The sequence below is a fragment of the Cebus imitator genome, unplaced genomic scaffold, assembly GCF_001604975.1.
Source record: "Cebus imitator isolate Cc_AM_T3 unplaced genomic scaffold, Cebus_imitator-1.0 Scaffold56, whole genome shotgun sequence".
Classification (NCBI taxonomy): domain Eukaryota; kingdom Metazoa; phylum Chordata; class Mammalia; order Primates; family Cebidae; genus Cebus; species Cebus imitator.
This window is the reverse complement of record NW_016107371.1, coordinates 7,514,072-7,534,027: the sequence shown is the minus strand read 5'-3', so window position 1 is coordinate 7,534,027 and position 19,956 is coordinate 7,514,072. Positions and strand designations below refer to the sequence as shown.

The following is a 19,956-nucleotide window of genomic DNA, read 5'->3' as shown; positions in this document are numbered from 1 at the left end:
CCTGACCTCGTGATCCACCTGCCTCAGCCTCTCAAAGTGCTGGGATTATAGGCATGAGCTACCATGGCCAGCTTATTGAGAGTTTTTTAGCATGAAAGTGTGCTGAATTTTGTCAAAGACCTTTTCTGCATCTGTTGAGATGATCATGTGGTTTTTGTCCTTGGTTCTGTTTATGTGATGGATTACGTTTATTTGTTTTCATATGTTGAACCAGACCTGCATCCTAGGGATAAAGCAGACTTGATTGTGGTGGATAAACTTTTTGATGTACTGCTGGATTCAGTTTGCCAGTATTTTATTGAGGATTTTTGCATTGATGTTCACCAGGGATGTAGGCCTGAATTTTTTTTGTTGTTGTTGTGTCTCTGCCAGGCTTCAGTATCAGGATGATGACGGTCTCATAAAATGAGTTAGGGAGGAGACCCTCTTTTTCTATTGTTTGGAATAGTTTCAGAAGGAATGATACCAGCTCCTCTTTGTACCTCTGTTAGAATGTGGCTGTTAATCGTCTCGACCTGGGTTTTTTTTGGTTGGTAGGCTGTTAATTACTGCCTCAATTTCAGTACTTGTTATTGGTCTGTTCAGGGATTCGATTTCTTCCTGGTTTAATTTTGGGAGGGTGTATGTACCCAGGAATTTATCCATTTCTTCCGCATTTTCCAGTTTATTTGCATAGAGATGTTTAAAGTATTCCCTGATGGTAGTTTGAATTTCTGTGGTCAGTGGTAATATCCTCTTTTTCATTTCTTATTGTGTCTCTTTGATTATTCTCTCTTTTCTCTTTGTTAGTCTGGCTAGCAGTCTATCTATTTTGTTAATCTTTTCAAAAAACCAGCTCCTGCATTCATTGATTTTTTTGAAGGGTTTTTCATGTCTCTATCTCCTTCAGTTCTGCTCTGCTCTTAGTTACTTCTTGTATGCTGCTAGTTTTTGAATTTGTTTGCTCTTGCTTCTCTAGTTCCTTTCATTTTGATGTTAGGGTGTCAATTTTTGATCTTTCACTCTTTCTGATATGGGCATTTAGTACTATAAATTTCTCTCTTAGCACTGCTTTAGCTGTGTCCCAGAGATCCTGGTACATTGTCTCTTTGTTCTCATTGGTTTCAAAGAACCTCTTCATTTCTGCCTTAATTTCATTATTTAGCTAGTAGTCATTCAGGAGCAGGACTTTCAGTTTCCATGTAGTTGTGTGGTTTTGAGTGAGTTTCTAATCCTGAGTTCTAATTTGATTGCGCTGTAGTGTGAGAGGCTGTTTGTTATAATTGCCATTCTTTTGAATTTGCTGAGGAGTGTTTTACTTCCAATTATGTGGTCAATTTTAGAATAAGTGCTAGGTGGTGCTAAGAAGAATGTATATTCTGTTGATTTGGGGTGGAGAGTTCTGTAGATGTCTATTAGGTCCACTTGGTCCAGAGCTGAGTTCAAGTCCTGAATATCCTTGTTAATTTTCTTTCTCATTGATTTGTTTAATATTGACAGTGGGTGTTAAATTGTTCTACTAATATTGTGTGGGCATCTAAGTCTCTTTGTAGGTCTCTAAAAACTTGTTTTATGAATCTGGTTGCTCCTGTATTGGGTGTATATATATATTTTAAATAGTTAGCTCTTCATGTTGCATTGATCACTTTACCTTTATGTAATGCCCTTGTCTTTTTTTAACTGTGTTGGTTTAAAGTCTGTTTCCTCAGAGACTAGGATTGCAACCTCTGCTTTTTTTTGCTTTCTATTTGCTTGGTAAATATTCCTCCATCCCTTTATTTTGAGCCTACGTGTGTCTTTGCACATGAGATGGGTCTCCTGAATGCAGCACACCAAAAGGTCTTGACTCTTTATCCAATTTGCCAGTCTGTGTCTTTTAATTGCGGCATTTAGTCCATTTACATTTTAGGTTAATATTGTTATGTGTGAATTTGATCCTGTCATCATGATGCTCACTAGTTATTTTGCACATTTGTTGATGCAGTTTCTTCACAGTGTTGTTGGTTTTCATATTTTGGTATGTTTTTGTGGTAGCTGGTACCAGTTTTTCCTTTCTATGTTTAGCACTTCCTTCAGGAGCTCTTGTAAGAGAGGGCTGGTGGAACAAAATCCCTCAGCATTTTCTTGTCTGGAAAGGATTTTATTTCTCCTTTGCTTATGAAGCTCAATTTGGCTAGATATGAAATTCTGGGTTGAAAATTTGTTTCTTTAAGAATGTTGAATACTGGCCCCCACTCTCTTCTGGCTTGTAGGGTTTCTGCAGAGAGATCCACTGTTAGTCTGATGGGTTTCCCTTTGTAGGTAACCTGGGCTTTCTTTCTGGCTGCTCTTAACATTTTTCCTTCATTTCAACCTTGGAGAATCTGACGATTATGTGTCTTGAGATTGTTCTTCTCAAGGAGTATCTTAATGATGTTCTCTGTATTTCCTGAATTTGAATGTTGGCCTCTCTTGCTAGGTTGGGGAAGTTCTCCCAAATAATATCCTGAAGTGTGTTTTCTAACTTGGTTCTGTTCTCCCTAACACTTTCAGGTTCACATGAATCAATCATAGGTTTGATCTTTCCACATAGTCCCATTTTTTGGAGGCTTTGTTCATTCCTTTTCATTCTTTTTTCTCTAATCTTGTCTTCACACATTATTTCGGTAAGTTGATCTTCAATTTCTAATATCCTTTCTTCCACTTGATTGATTTGGCTATTGATACCTGTGTATGCTTCATGAAGTTCTTATGTTGTATTTTTTAGCTCCATCAGGTAATTAATGTTCTTCTCTAAACTCTTTATTCTAGTTAGCAGTTTCTGGAATGTTTTATCAAGGTTCTTAGCTTCCTTGCATTGGGTTAGAATATGCTCCTCTAGCTCAGAGGAGTTTGTTATTACCACCTTCTGAAGCCTTCTTCTGTCAATTCATCAAATTCATTCTCCATCCAGTTTTGTGCCCCTGCTAGAGAAGAGTTGTGATCATTTGGAAGAGAAGAGGTGTTGTGGTTTTTGGAATTTTCAGCCCTTTTACTCGATTTTTCCTCATCCTCATGGATTTATCTGCCTTTGATCTTTGAGGCTGATGACCTTTGGATGGGGTTTTTGTGTGGGGCTCCTTTTAGTTGATGTTGATGTTATTGCTTTCTGTTTGTTAGTTTTTCTTCTAACAGTCAGGCCTCTCTTCTGCAGGTCTGCTGAAGTTTGCTGGAGGTACACTTCAGACCCTGTTTACCTGGGTTATCACCAGCAGAGGCTGCAGAGCAGGAAAGATTGCTGCCTCCTTCTTCCTCTGGAAGCTTCGTCCAGAGGGCACTGGCCTGATGCCAGCTGAAGCATTCTGTATGAGGTGTCTGTAGAGCCCTGCTTGTAGGTCTCTCCCAGTCAGGAGGCACAGTGGTAGGGACCCACCTGAGGAGGCAATCTGTATCTTAGCAGAGCTCAAGTACTGTGCTGGAAGAATCCTCTTTGTCAAAATCCACTGTTCTCTTCAAAGCAGGCAGACAGGAATGTTTAAGTCCACTGATGCTGCACCCACAGCTGCCTCTTCTCCCAGGTCCTCTGTCCCAGGGGGATAGTAGTTTTATCTATAAGCCCTGACTGGGGCTGCTGCCTTTCTTTCAGAAATTCTCTGCCCAGTGAGGAAGAATCTAGAGAGGCAGTCAGACCACAGCCACTTTGACAGGCTGTGGTGAATTCTGCTCAGTTTGAACTTCCTGGCCTCCTTAGCACTGTCAGGGAAAAATGCCTACCCAAGCCTCAGTAATGGTGGATGCCCCTCCCCCTACAAAGCTTGATCATCCCAGGTTGACTTTAGACTGCTGTTCTGGCAGCAAGAATTTCAAGTCAGTGGTTCTTAGCTTACTGGGCTCTGTGGGAGTGGGATCCACTGAGCTAGACCACTTGGCTCCCTGGCTTCAGCCCCCTTTTCGGGGAATGAATGGTTCTGTCTCACTTGGGTTCCAGGTGCCACAGGGGTACAAAAAAAAAAAAAAACAAAGCCAAAAACTCCTGCAGCTAGCTCAGTGTAGCCCAAACAGCTATCCAGTTTTGTGCTTGAAACTCAGGGCTCTGGTGGTGTAGGCATGCAAGGGAATCTCCTGGTCTGCAGATTGCAAAAACCATGGATAAAGCATAGTATCTGGGCTGGATAGCACCGTCTCTCATGGCTTCCCTTGGCTGAGGGAGGGAGATCTCTGGCTTCTTGCACTTCCTAGGAGAGGCGACACCCACCCTGCTTCTGTTCACCCTCTGTGGACTGCACCTACTGCCTAACCAGTCCCAGTAAGATGAACTGGATACCTCAGTTGGAAATGCAGAAATCCTGTACCTTCTACAATGGTCTTTCTCAGAGCTGTAGACTGGAGCTGTTCCTATTTGGCCATATTGTCCTCCCCAGGACTCTTTCTTAAGAGGCAGGTGGAAAACATCCACCCTCACAAAAGCAGGGCTTTTTTAATTGGCTTGGCTTTAAGAAGAAACGTCAATGAAAATGCAGTGGCATCAGGAGTAGTTCAATGAGTGAACCACCTCATCCCACCAATGTGGTTCTTTCTCATAAATGTATTTTAATCTAATTTCAATAATCATTAATAGTCCAGTTTTTGTCTACTATTACATTCCAGATCTCAACTTCCTCCTCTGTTTTGCTGATACAGATACAAAAAAAGTAAACAGGCTAATAAATAAATAATCATGCATGACAGAATATTCAGATATCCCCTGTTATTTTAACAGCTAATCGATTTGAGGATGATGATGTCTGTAGATATGGCATTTATACTGATCAGGTATTTGGATACCTATCCAAGGCTTAGCAGTGGTATGTTTTTTAAAGTGTTGCCTTGCCTGGGTGGTTTGGAATAAATGGAAGTAGATATTCATGTATATAAAGAATAACAGGTGGATTGAGGAAAATATGAGAATTCAAAATGTCACCTAACTAGTGGTGAGTTCATACCTACAGTGTGATATAAGCACACACAACAGGCATGAATTTATTTGTAGCTGGAAATCTATCTTTCTATGAGTAGGAGAGATGGGCAAAAGAGGGGATTACTGCTCCCCTCTTGGTAGGAGGCTTCATCATCTCCATGGCCATTTACACATTTTAGGGAAGAGGAAGCAATTAGTCCCACATTTTTACAGCTGAACTCTCCTAATCTGAATTCACTGCCAGCATGCACACATTCAGCAATAGTCATTTCCCCAAATACATGTCCTCCTTCTTGATTTCTGATCCACTCAGTTTTTTAGATTATCATGTAATTGACTAGATAAAATATCTATATATCTATCTATATATATAGATAGATAGAAATAGATAGATATTATATCTGGCAAAAATACTTGCAAAAACTAGCTAACCAAATTCAAAATTAACAGCAACTAGCCCACGATGGTTGTACATTTCATTTCTCTCCCCCATTGCCCTGATGTTCTAAGTTTTGTGAAGCTGAAGACAGGTATGGGGAGATTCTTGCCTTTTGAGAGATTCACTTGTCTCCTTATTCTCAAACACCTCTCATGCAGGCTTTCTGTATGCCTTATGCACCTAAAATATTCTCCATTTGTTATATACCATCTTGTCTGAAGTGCTATAGATGTTTTGAACCTGAGAACGGCCCTGAAGCACAGCTCTCATTAACCCCCTTGCACAAGTGAGTCTCAGGAAGGCTGCATAACTGACTATAGTGTGTCTAACCATTAGGAGCCCATTGGGGATTTTGGTCAAAGTCTCTGTGGCCACACATTGCATGAGGTCCAATTAACTCCTGTAGATGTTGTAACTGTATGTCCTGGTTTGCTCTGGACAGTCCAAGATGTATCTCTGTTCTCCTTGCATCCTGCCATATTTGAAAATTTTCCCTGTCTTCCTTCATTTTCAAAAGCGTCCAAGTTTGGACAATAAATAATGGGATGGCCGTGTCTTTGGAACACTGACTGGTACCACAAAGGAGAAAGACGTGTGTTTTGGTTTCCTCCTTTCTCTCTCTCTCTCTCTGAAACTTTGCTCTTGATTGATTTTCCTTTACATATCAAACAGGACCTACAGCCTCTCTTGGGGCATTCCTTCCAAGTTGGTCTTCTTAGAGCTTTTCTCTATTAGAATTGTATAATAAACCAGATATACCCACCAAGATATCCAATTATAAGAGTGCTATTGTTAAGCATGAAAAGAAAGGATTTTTCACAAGAGTTTCCCAAGTCGTTCTCACTGGTGTTTTTTGTTTTTTGTTTTTTTTACAGGAATTAGGAAGGAAACTTTGACTAACATTTACTGAATGCCCATAATGCAGCAAATGCTGTGCCAAGACTTTTACATGAATAAATTTCTCATTTTTCCAATGAAATACTGAGACTTAAAAGGATTAAGTAACTTTCCCAGGGCCTGAATAGGGATCCTAACTTTCACAGTCTGACTCACTCACTCACTTCCCTCTCTAACATGCTGTCTCCTATCTAAATACAAATATAATACATGCATTAATATAAAAGTATGGCTGAGTGGATTAAGATCTACATACACCATATTTTAAAAAATTTTATTTTTCCAAGGCATTTTTGACCTATATACTATTTTCTGTGTCACACAACCATGCATTATTACATGGGCTCGTGGTAACTGGACATATTCATTTTTCCTTTTGTTTCTTACAGAGTTACCAGTGATGTGTATTCCTTTGTGATCAGCTTCAGTAGTTTCGGTTTGGTATGCGAGGCTCCTTAAGTGGCAGAGAAAATTCTGTCTGTGGATATATTGTTTTTGTTTTTTAATAGTTCGGCAGAACAAAGTAAGACTTCTCTGTAAAATGTAACAATGCCAAATTTACACAGCACTCACTTCTGAATTAGCCTTCAAAGTTTTGGGTTATTTAAAACCAGTTCTTCTATGATTTCTTTCTGATATACATTCTACCTATAGAGTCTACAGACTAAGAAGATTTTGGCTTGTATATACTAAGAGAACCAACAAAGAGCACTAAGCTGAAGCAAAGAAGTACAAGCCAGAAAAGGAATTGCTAAGAGAATCCATTTGAGTAACTTTTAAATGTTTTCACCAGCAAAAAAGTGATGCTTGTGGATAATGCATATGCTAGTTAGCTTGATTTAGCCATTCCACAGTGTATATGTATATCAAAACATCATGATGTTTCAAGATCCCTTGGAAAGGAGAAAGTGTGAAATTGCTCCAGAGAAAATGCCAGAGGCCATATGAGGAAGAGGATGGACTGTGGAAGGAGGCTGCCGAGTTTGAATGGCAGCTTGGATTCCCACCAGTTACCTAACCTTGGGCACCTTCACCTTTCTGTGCTTCACTTTCTATACAAAAAGGGGATGGCAATAGCATCTACCTTGTGGGATTCATGATAAATATATAAATCCCCATTTTAAAAAAAAATCATGTTTTATACCATAAATACATACAGTTTTTAGAAACAGTAAATGATTTACAACAAACAAAAGCAAGCCAGAAAGAATATATTTCTGTCAATTACCTAAATCATTCAACATTCGTTCACAAGCAGGCTGGGCTACTTTTCTTCACAGTTTGATGTCACTGACCTTCTGATTGTGGCCCCCTGTCTGGAAAAAAACAGCATTTTTGTGTTCTTATACTGTGTTTGAGAACAACCTCCCATGTGAATGTGGTGGTTGCCCTGAGTACAATCCCCTTCATTCTTCCCAGCCTTCCACATATACAGAGCTTCTGCTTTGTGGTCCTTGTGGCACTTTTGTGAATCTGGGGACACTCCAAGTGAATGACTCAGAATATTTCAGCATCCAAAACCAGGGCACTGAGCATCTTTGGCCCAGCTGCAGAAACAGTCTGCCATTAGCTAGGTTCTCCTGGAATCTATCCTTCACCCCCAGATAAACGAAAGGAAATATAAAGGTTTCATATTAGAGCTTGTGACCAAGGGAAATTGTGAAGCAAAGTCTCCCTCTGCAACTCCTTCTGCAGCAGAATTCCAATCCCCTTGACACTAGTCTGGGAATACAGCTCTGGAAGGAGTGTAATGCAGCAGAAAGAACACAGACCAGCAAACCAGGTGCTGGTCCTAGTTCTGCCACCAACCTGCTCCATGACCTTGGGAAAGCCACTGCCATTCTCAGATGTTCAGAAGTTTCACTGTCAAACAAGAATGGACTCTATGCTTTCTGTTTCCTCCAGCTCAGGTATTGCAGGGTTCTCTGAGTTTCTGATTAACTGGTTCTTGCTCATATATTACATTATTGTACACTGTAAACAGCAAACCCCGTCATTTATTCTGCCTGTCTCCTACGAGATGGAAAACACTTTGAGGACAACATCTGCACTGTCCACATATCTATGCCCTGAGATCAAGTATAATGTCTGACACATAATAAGTACTCAGGAAAGGGGGACCAGCTATTTATTGGCTAGCCAACAGCTGTAACTGAAGGCCATTTAACAAGGGAGGATGGCATAGCTGATTTTCAGCAGAGGAGTTACTATAGAACAGGACGTACCCTGTACTGCATTTCAAACCTGATTTCAGTGGCACTGACTCTACCACTTTGTGATCAGCCTTAATTCATCACATTATATGCTTATCAGTGTAATCCACATGGCTAATTGCTTTGTTTTATTTTCAAATTTCAACCTGTGTGGGGGAAGGGAGAAGAAACTCTCCTTACACTGTTGGCATTTCAACTTGGAAGTGCTTTTCTTGCTGTGTCATTTAAACAAATCTCAACTTCCAAAAGTAAAAACTGGCCAGAGATGCTATTCTTCATACCCTAGCCCTTTTCTACTAGCTAGTGTATTAACTGGATTCATTAATTTGTTAATTTGTTAATTAACAGACTTAATGGATGAACTAGTATTACAAAGAAAACTTGAGAAAGCAAGAAAAACTGTTGAATCCACAATTTTGGTGGGTCACTAAATAATATTCTGTTCAAATTTCATTACCTTGCCCAGGCTTCTGACAAGCAAACTGTGACGGTCAACATGGCAGATTCCCCAAATTAAACATACTTCTTCATAATTAAATATCACAGCTTCATTGTTCCGATAACCAAATTGAAATATTTTCCACCATGATAATATCCTTAGCAGATAATGTCATTGGAATAGAATGATGTTACCACATGATAATAGGCTCTGAATGCCAAAGTCAAGTTAGACTGTTTATTTTCAAAGCAGATCATTACATTGACTTTTTTTTCCATTACCAAGTGATTGATGCAGTTTTCAAGGTGACCAACAAAAATTTCACACAAAAAATGATCTAACGACAGGGTTATGTGCTGAATGATTCATATACCAAGGGAGATGCCACATATAGCATCATGGAATCCATTTAAAAATTAACCTTTACCAAACCTTCAGCTGCAGTCTGCTCTGCAAAATGAGAGCAGCTGTCTGAGGCTCCAAAAGTGTCTCAAAACGCAATAAAAGCTTGTGTTGACATAGTCCATTTCTTGATAACTATGGAATTCTGGAATAGAACACCTGCCAACAGAGGAACCTGGTGAACAACTTACAGACATGAGCCAACTTATGTTGACAAGCAGCCTGAAGAAAGGTGGCACTACAAATACCAGGCCCCGGAAACAGGCTCTGACCACAAACCAAAGAAAAGCCTTCCTACACACCTTCTAGACGACAGCTCTTTCAGCAACTTAGGGATAAAATCCTATCAGTGAGGTCATCTTCAAATACTAAAAACTAACAATGAATACCTTTCTCTGAGACTAAAAGAACCTACAAAAGTCCTTTCAGGCAGAACATGCTCAGTGCAAATGATTGCATTATCATGTTTCGTCTCTCTGCTTCAGGGGAAGGCAAAGGGAGAGGAGTGCTATCTCTAAAATAAAAATGCTAGGTGATTCGACTTGGATTCGTCTACTTTCAGAATCAGATGTGGCACTGGAAAAACACACTAAGTTCTATACACTTCTCATTTTAACAAATATTTAATGAGTGAGACATGTGCTAAGGGCTGCTGGAGATTGAAAAAGAAAACAAAACAAAACACAAAATAAGTCTACTCTATCCAAATCATGCTGCTTGCTCACTGTTATTTATTTTCTCTGCATGAAGTCATTTGGGCTGGGAGAGTTCCAGTCGAGAGTGCTTTATACAGTCAGTGCTTGCTGCTTGCATGAGATGTGTGCCATGCACAATATTTTTGATGTTGATGTTAATTGGTGTTGAATACAACTTATTTATTATTCTAAAGAATTATACATGTGTTAGGGATGTCTGAGGTTTCAAGGGCCTAAGTTGCATGTTAAAGATTAAAAGGGGCTGGGCGCAGTGGCTCACGCCTGTAATCCCAGCACTTTGGGAGGCCGAGACAGGCAGATAACTTGAAGTCGGGAGTTCGAGACTAGCCTGGCCAACATGGTGAAACCCTATCTTTACTAAAAGTACAAAAATTAGCTGAGCATGGTGGTGGGTGCCTGTAATCCCAGCTACTTGGTAGGCTGAGGCTGAAGAATTGCTTGAACCCAGGAGGCAGAGGCCGCAGTGAGCCGAGATTGTGCCACTGCACTACAGCCTGGGCAACAAAAGTGAAACTCCATCTCAAAAAAAATAAATAAGTAAATAAAACGGATAGATTTCTCAACTGGCTAATTCAATAAGGTAACACTAACTGGTCATTGGCAAGTGTAATAGCCAAAGTGTCTGAGAGACAGTGTTAGTACAATCTTTAAATGATCGCTCATTTATGAGAAAAAGCACGGTAATCCAGAGCCCCTTAAATATATTTCAAGAGAGCATTTCTCAATGTCACATGTTGCCCTAGGGAAAATCCTGTGTGCTCAGGGCTAACCAAGAGCTCTTCAGCCCTGATCGATATAACTGTCCCACAAGATCCCTAGAAATGCTTTCATGCCAAGCTCCTCTCCGGCCCTCCAGCAACTTCTACTGTGATGTCCTCTACCTGAAGGAGATTCTCCTGTCAATAAAGTTTCCAGTTCTAGGCATGCTTGGTCTAGTTTTCATTTTTCTGTAATGATCTGTCTGGGTTTCTTGCTCCCATAGTCTTTGCCCTACTTTCTTAGCATCTCATGCTTCTCTTCAGTAGCACTTATCCCAATTGTTATTGGTCTAATGTCTCTTTCTCATTAGACATTAAACAGTATGGTGTAGTAGTTAACATCTGGCTTGTTCTCTACCATATTCCTAAAACTTAGCACAGCCTTGGCACAGAGTAAATGCTTAATAATTATTTTCTGACTTTCTTGATTCTCACATATTAATCTTTACCCAGGCTCTGGAACCTGTTCGTGGTCAGGGGAACACTGAATTCTAGCTTAAAACTCATGGAAATCATAAGCAAGTCAAATTTGCTACCAATGTCAACTTTACTTGTGCCAGCTTGTAGTAGTGCAACATCTGACTTATTCCTCAGAAGAAAAATCCCTAACTCTGAACCCCAGTTTGGTGGTCTAGAGCTGAGACCATGACTTGCTGTTATTGCCAGTCCTCTCTTGGTGAAGGTAAGTATTATATGGCTACCTGCTGACAGCCTTCCCTAATGGCCCATATTTCATAGTCTCTACCTCTAGACTCTGCCTATCTTTTCAGATGCTTTTTCTTGACTTATCTGATGCTGTTTGCATATACATCTTTCTGTTGCTTATCATACTCTGACTCACTTGAAACCTAGTCTAGATTTGGACAACCTTACTGCTAGAAGCACCATGCAGCTTGTATTTCATATACTTTTAAAAGCTCTATGTCACTTGTTAAAGATAATTAATATACTATTTTGATTTAAAATTTTTTGAATATCTTCATAATTTATTGTAGAAATTAAACACATAATTCATTTAATTTAAAATTAGCCTCAAATTCTCTGTAGTCATAATTTATTCTTGAGAACTTTGGCAAGTTAAAAATATCCAATCTACAAATTGCTTTCAAAAATAATCAATATTTAATTAACAAGAAATTTAACAGGTAATGGAGTAACATGATGTTATACCTTGCACACATTAAACATTTATTAACTTCAACTTAGCTGTTAGCTTTTCATATTTGGAGCCAATAATTTTTTTAAGCCTCAGTATTTTTACGGGACCCTGAGAAGCTCATGGTCCCTAGGCAATATTCCTATAGTGTTGAAGGCAAAAAGTTGCCTTATCCTAAGAAAGATTTTTATTCTCATGAATCAGTGTAAAGTTCCACAACCTAGCCTTTGCCAGTCTTCTAAGACTTGCAAATCTGAACCCTGTAACAGGCAGCTGTATCATGGGCAATAAACAAAGCTCTTCCCTTTTAGTGAGATCTCCATTCTATGTTGATTTCCCTATCATTGTAAAATATTGATGATTTTTATAAAAGCTTAGTACCCTAGTTCGCGATCTTTTCAAAGACATGTATCTGAGAGGCGTTACAACCCACTGAAGGTCTCTCAGCCCCTCAGTAACGCAAGCCTTCAGCAGGCTCAGGCAAAGTGGTGTCTCCTGCCTAATGCTGAGTCCAGGACAGATTTCTCCTGGTAACCAGGCAGGCACACAAGGACAAACACGTCATACCAACTGCAATTGTTATGTGGGTCCCAAAATAGATACTTCTGGTTACAATATTAATTTACTTCAAATTACATACACATCTCTGAAATATTACCAAATAATATGTTTCACAGATATTGGAGATGGGAAAACTTCATTAGATCATACAATTCTCTCTTTTTCTCTCTTTTTTTCTGGCATCTAAATTTCTCTAGTACCCTATAATTAGTGGGACTCGTCATGACCAAACTGTCAACTATTCTGGAAGCACTTACTTAATCATGTTAGCAAAAGACAGGTAAAAATGTGATGTAATTGAATCTATATTTGCTGTTCTTGGGGATTTATTCCTACTCACTGTATTGGCCGCACAGATACCTCTATATTCTACCCACTGTATTGGCCCCACAGGTAGAGGTATCTGGGGGGCCAATACAGTGGGTAGAATAATAGATTATTTATTACTGTTTCAATAAGTAATATGATGTTAATTCATCTTTCTAATCCATATAAGTCTGCTAAAGATATGAACATGATTAATTATTTTACATTGCTAGAAAATTCCTCCTCCATTCCTCCAGGGAGCCATCTGCTCATTTACAGATATATCAGTGAAACACAAGTGGATTGGTCTACCAAAGACTTGTTTCCTTTGGATCAAACCTGCTGGATTTCCATGTGGCTGGATGCCCATCTTCTTTGGGCAGATGACTGAGCAATAGGAGCAGACATTGAGAGTATGGCATCTACAGCCAGACTAGTTAGATTAAAGGCCTGGATCTGCTATTTACTGTTTGTAAGTCATTGGGAATTTTTCTTAATGTCTCTCTCTCTCTTCTTCACATCTTCACATAGAAAACCACGCTGGGAGTAGGACCCGCCCATAAGGTCACTTGTAAAGATTAAACAAATTAGAGTAGTAAGCTGACATAGACTAAATGTTCAGTACATGAAATGTGATTTGTTCATGCCACAAGGGCCAAAAAGTTTGGTCAAACATTATTCTGGATATTTTTGTGAGGATGTTTTGGATGAGATTATCATTTAAATCAGTAGACTGAATAAAGCAGATTGTGCTCCCTGATATGGGTGAGTCTCATCCCATCAATTAAGGCCTTGAGCAGAACAAATAGAATCATCCTTTCCTGAGTAAGAGAGAATTCTTCCTGTCTAACAGCCTTCAAATGGAAACATTGACTTTTCTGGTGTCAAGCCTGCCAGCCTTTAGCCAGGAACTACACCATTTGCTCTCCTGGTTCTCAGGCTCTAGCCTTGGACTGAACTAAACTATCCACTGTCATGAATCTCTTGCTTGCCAACTTACTCTGCAGATTCTGGGACTTGCTCACCTCCATAATTGTGTGAGTCAATTTCATATAATAAATCTCTTTATATACATGTGTATGTGTACATATATTGTTATATATGTGTATATATACATCTACATGTGTGTGCGTATCTATCTATGTACAGTCATATGCCACATAATGGCCTTTCAGTCAATGATGGGCTTTATATATATGGTAGCCTGATAAGATTATAACGGAGCTGAAAAATTCTTATCACCTAGTGATGTCATAGCAATTGTAACATCAGAGCACAACATATTACTCAGGTATCTGTGGTTTACTGGTATAAACAAATGTACTGTGCTGCCAGTCATATAAAAGTCTAGCACATACAATTATGTATAATACATAATACTTGATAATGATATAAACCATTATATTACTGGTTTGTGTATTTAGTATAATATTCTTTTTATTGCTATTTTAGAGTGTGCTCCTTCTACTTATTAAAAAAAAAGAGTTAACTATAAAACAACTTCAGGCAGGTCCTCAGAGGTATTGGAGAAGAAGGTACTGTTATCACAGAAAACAACAGCTCCATGTATGTTATTGTCCCTAAAGACATTCCAGTGGTGCAAGACATGGAAATGGGAGACAGTGATATTGATGATCCTGACCCTATGTGGGTCTAGGCTAACATGTGTGTTTGTGTCTTAGCTTTTAATAAAAAAGTTTAAAAAGTAAAAATGAAAATAAAAAATTTTCAAAATAGGAAAAAGTTTATAGGCTACAGATATAAAGAAAGAAAATATTCTTTATAACTATAACTGCAACATGTTTGTGTTTTAAGCTATCACAAGTCAAAAAGTTAAAAAATGCAAAAGTTTATAGTAAAAAAGTTATGGTAAGCTAATTTATTATTGAAAAAAAAAAGAAATGTTTTTATAAATTTAATATAGCCTAAATCTGCAGCGTTTATAAAGTCAACAACTGTGTAGACCCCCAACTCACTCGCTGACTCAGCCAGAGCAACTTCTAGTCCTGCAAACTCCACTCACAGTAAGTGTTTCACATAGGCATATCATTTTTTATTTTTTATGTAATATTTTTACCTTACCAGTTCTATGTTTAGATACACAAATACTTACCACTGTGTTATAATTGCCTACAGTATTCAGTACAGTAACAAGCTATACAGAATAGAGGCAGTACATGTAGCCTAGAGGCAGCAGGCTATATCATATAGCCTAGATATGTAGTAAGCTATACCATCTATGTTTGTGTGAGTACACTCCATGGTGTTTGCATGGTGATGAAATCACCTAACAACACATTTGTTTGCATGTATCCTCATTGTTAAGTAACATATAACGTGTGTGTGCATCATATATATATTTTATATATATATGTGTGTGTGTGACATTGTCACTTAATGACACATACACACATATACATATAATAAATATGATATAATATATGATATATATATATATATATATATATATATATATATATATATATGCACACACACATATAAATAAATCTGGCTTGAAGATGGATGGGGCCATGTATAAAGAAATGTGGGAAGCCTCTCAGGTGTTGAGAAAAACCCCTTGCTGACAGCCAGTAAGGAAACAAGGATCTCGGTCCTACAACCACAAGGACTGAATTCTGCCAGGAAGCTGAATGACTGCCCTTGGATGTGAATTTCTCCTAGAAACTCTAGACCAAAGATTTACTTCTTTTTAAAAATTCTCACTAATATCCTAAAAGCATAAATTAGTATTATCATCTTATAGGAGCAGAAACCAAATTTCACAGCCATTAATTAATCACCCTTTCTAAGATCACAAAACTAGTAAGTAATAGAGCCAGGGGGTTTGAACTAAAATCTCTTTAAAGATATAGCTTGGGACCAGGTGCTGTGGCTCATGCCTATAATCCCAGCACTTTGGGAGGCTGAGGTGGGTGGATCACCTGAGGTCAGGAGTTCAAGACTATCCTGGTCCACATGGTGAAACCCCATATCTACTAAAAATATTCAAAAAATTAGCCAGGTGTGGTGGTGAGTGCCTGTAATCCAATCTACTGAGGAGGCTGAGGAAGGAGAACTGCTTGAACCCAGAAGTTAGAGGTTGCAGTGAGCTGACCCGGTGTCACTGTACTCCAGCCTGGGTGATACTGGGTGACAGAGTAAGACTCAGTCTCAAAAAAAAAAAAAAAGATATAGCTTGAGTTCTTAACATTATATCTACAATAATAATGAGCTGATGAAGTCACCCGGATACATCTTACATTTGAAAACTCGAAAGAAAATTCTTAGTGGCCCTTTCTAGAAAATCTCAGAGGATGGTTCAGCTACTGCAAGGCCTTTCCCCTCTGTCTTGCCTGTGCTCACCACCACAAATAAAAGGGTGTTTTTCTGAATCCTTATTTTGTTTCACAAGGCCCAAATCTGAAACTAATATGCAGTTAAAATGTAGACATTAGAGGGGATTTTTCTTAGAGAAAATTCAACTTTCTCAATAAGCACATACTTGCACAATATTCAAAATGACTTTAAGTAAATATTTGGTTTCATTTGCTCCATTCTTTTTTTTCTTCCACTCAGGAAAGAATGCACCAAACACATTCATGTTAATTTTCTGTTTCTTTTTTTTTTTTTTTTAAAACAAATAAAAAATACCCTGTCTTTTTTTTTTTTTTTTTTTTTTTTCTTTTTTTGAGACAGAGTCCTGCTCTGTCGCTCAGAGGGCAGTGGTGTGGTCTCGACTCACTGCAACCTTCACCTCCTGGGTTCAAGCGATTCCCCTGCCTCAGCCTCCTGAGTAACTGGGATTACTGGCACACACCACGATACCTGGCTGATTTTTTTTTTAATTTTTAGTAAAGACGGGGTTTCACCACGTTCGCCAGCTGATCTCGAATTCCTGAACTCAGGTGATCCACCTGCCTCAGCCTCCCAAAGTGCTGGGATTATAGGCGTGAGCCACCACGCCTGCCCACAGCTATACTTTTTTAAACCTAAGCTTAATTTTACAATTTAAACAACTGTCCAAACTTAACAAGCTGCCAGCTTTCATTCATAATTAGAAAACAATCTTAATTTATATTAAACCAGAAATATATTAACATTATTGCATTAATATATTTTCCTACTAAATACTGAAAAAAAATTAAAGTTATTTCTGTAGAACAGGGGTGCCCAACCCTTGGGCCACTGACCTGTAGCAGTCTGTGGCCTGTTAGGAACTGCATCTCATAGCAGGAGGTGAGCAGTGGGTAAGCCAGGAAAGCTTCATCTGTATTTACAGCCATTCCCCATTGCTGGCAATATCTCCTGAGTTCCATATCCTGTAAGATCAGCACAGCATTAGATTCTCATAGCAACGTGGACCCTACTGTGAACTGCACATGTGATGGATATAGGCTGCATGCTCCTTACAAGAATCTAATGCCTGATGATCTGTCACTGTCACCCATTACTCCCAGATGGGACTTGAGGAACACAAGCTCAGGGCTCTCCCTGATTCCACATTAAGATGAGTTGTATAATTATTTCATTACATATTACAGTGTAATACTAAAGCGCACAATAAATGTAATGTTCCTGAATCATCCCAGAACCAATAAATGTAATAAATGTAATGTTCCTGAATCATCCCAGAATCACCCCACCCCCACCCCATTGTGGAGAAATTGTCTTCCATGAAACTGGCCCCTGGTGCCAAAATGGTTGAAGACTGTAGCTGTAGAAGATTAATCCTGTCAATATTAGCCTCACAGCAGGACGATACTACAAGACTCACATTTCAGACACAACGATAAAGCAGATCCATGCTGGTGTTATTGTGCAATTTCATCCTACTACAAAAGGATAAAGTCTCACCTTGGAATATGTTTAATAAAAAGGCAAAGTACACACAGAGATTTCAACAATTTAAAGACAAAAAATAGGTTCCAACAATAAACTCAAAAGTTTATGACAAATAGGGGCTCTGGTGAGCTGTTTATAAATACTTTGGATTAAGTACAGTTATACGGAAAGTTGAGTTTATTTGAAATCTTAAAAAAAAAGTTCCTGTTAATCCTCAAATGGCACTTGTTATTGTTTAACATTTCTGTTAAATGCATGCATTGAATATGTATTACCCAAGCTAGCAGCTGTTTCTTACCATTTATTGTTTAGGACTTTAACTGGCTGTCTTTTTCAACATCAATTCCTTCTTGACCATTCTCAATAATCCTCTTTGTAGTAAGTTTTCTGCCAACCATTTTAGTAGAAACTGATAGCAATTTGAAGTTGCTCATCCCAGTACCACCAAATGAGATGGAAGAGAATGAAGTGAGACCCCGTGACTTAGTGACCTGAATGAAATAACTCCAAAGAAATCAAATGGAAATGTGTCCCTTCTACCAAAAACTTTCCCTGAAGACATCATCTGGGTTACAGGATGTGAAGCCAAACTCACAGGGACTGTCAAAATGATTTCCACCTCTTCTCCAACAATTAATCCTTTTTTGCCATATTTGTCATAGATACTCTGCTTTTAAGCGTCTGACAGCACCTCATAGGCCTAGGCTACTTGTTTGAATTTTCTCTCTGCTTCTTCTTTATTCTCAGGATTTTTATCTGGGTATGACTTCAGTGCCAGTTTTTGATATGCCTTTTTAATATCCGCAGTTGAGGCATGTTTCTACATGCCTAGAACTTCGTAGTAACCCGCCATGTTTTAACAGATTGTTGGAACAGGTCCAAGGACAGAGGTGACTGGCAGGGAGACACAGGGGAGGCAGGGCAGTGGCCGGGGGCTCCTCCAGGCTCCAGCACCCCTGCGCTGGTGGCAGCAGCCTGCTCAGCTCTTTAAAAACAAAATCCAGCTGACAACATAGCATCACTAAAATTTCATTAAATAAAAAATCACTAACATTAAATATAATCAAGTAAAAATATAACTATTTCTCTAGCATAGCTACCTACAATTGCAGTAGCATTTTCTAATTAAAACCAAAAAGAAGATAAACTCATCAAATCCCACTGGAATTCACTGAATGCAGCTACAAATTTTTAAAATATAAAACAATGAGCTTGTTTTTTGAATGAATCTGTACATTCTTCTACTTGTTTATTTAAACTATAACTGTTGTGTTTAAATATTACAAAGAAAATAAATATACCCTTTATGGAAAGAAGTGGAACCAATAATTTTAAATGACCTAATTAGCTCTACCAATCCATTCAGCTACTGCTTTTTAGTCAATAGAAAACTATGACTTCCTGGATTTGGAAACGATACACAGCCTTCAATAAACTTACACAATAATGTTGCCCATTTTTTCTTCCACATGTAACAGCAACTTATCTTTATTCATTTTTTCTAAAGTAAAAATTTGTGTATCATCTCAATTTTTTAAGTGATTTCTAGTAATATGTGAAGAGTATTCCAGGCATGTCTTATCAGGCAGGGGAGGAAGGTAGACCTACTGTTTTATTTTCATGAGAACTTTAGGGGACTGAAGATAAAATAAACATGACTGGGCCTCTTGGGACTAAGGAGTGGCCCCATAAATCTGGGAATAATGACTTCTGCTTAGCTTTTCAGGCATTATGCTGTTTGAAAATAAACTTATTTGAAGGGAAGAAGAGTCAACACAATATCTTGGGCCGGGCATGGTGGCTCATGCCTGTAATCCCAGTATTTTGGGAGGCCAAGGTGGGTGGATCACTTGATGTCAGGAGTTCAAGACCAGCCTGGCCAACATGGTAAAACCTCATCTCTACTAAAAATACAAAAAATAAATAATTAAATAAGCTGGGCATAGTGACGCATTCCTGTCTCAGCTACTCAAGAGGCTGAGGGAGAATTGCTTGAACCCTTGAGGTGGAGGTTACAGTGAGCTGAGATTGCACCACTGCACTCCAACCTGGGCAACAGAGTTAGACTCTAAAAACAAAAGACATTATCTTGGTCCATTAGCTAAGTATTTATTTATAAAGGTAAATGGTTTGAATATGGTATAATGTGGTATCATTAAAATTGTAAGTCCAAGCTGCACAAAGAATGTGGACCAGGGAAGGAGGAGAGGATACAGCAATTACAACATTTATTAAATGGAAAAGCACATTACTGGAAGTGCCATGGTCCACTCAGAACACACTGTGACTCTAGCAAATAAGTTATATTCTGAGGGAAAAAATGAGTAATTTTT

The 19,956-nt window shown here is 38.7% G+C and overlaps 1 pseudogene; it reads right to left on the bottom strand.

The window, feature by feature from the left end:
- The window catches only part of LOC108304695, a 37,985-nt pseudogene extending 18,516 nt beyond the window's left edge, over positions 1 to 19,469 (bottom strand).
- Between the last annotated feature and the right edge of the window lie 487 nt (positions 19,470 to 19,956).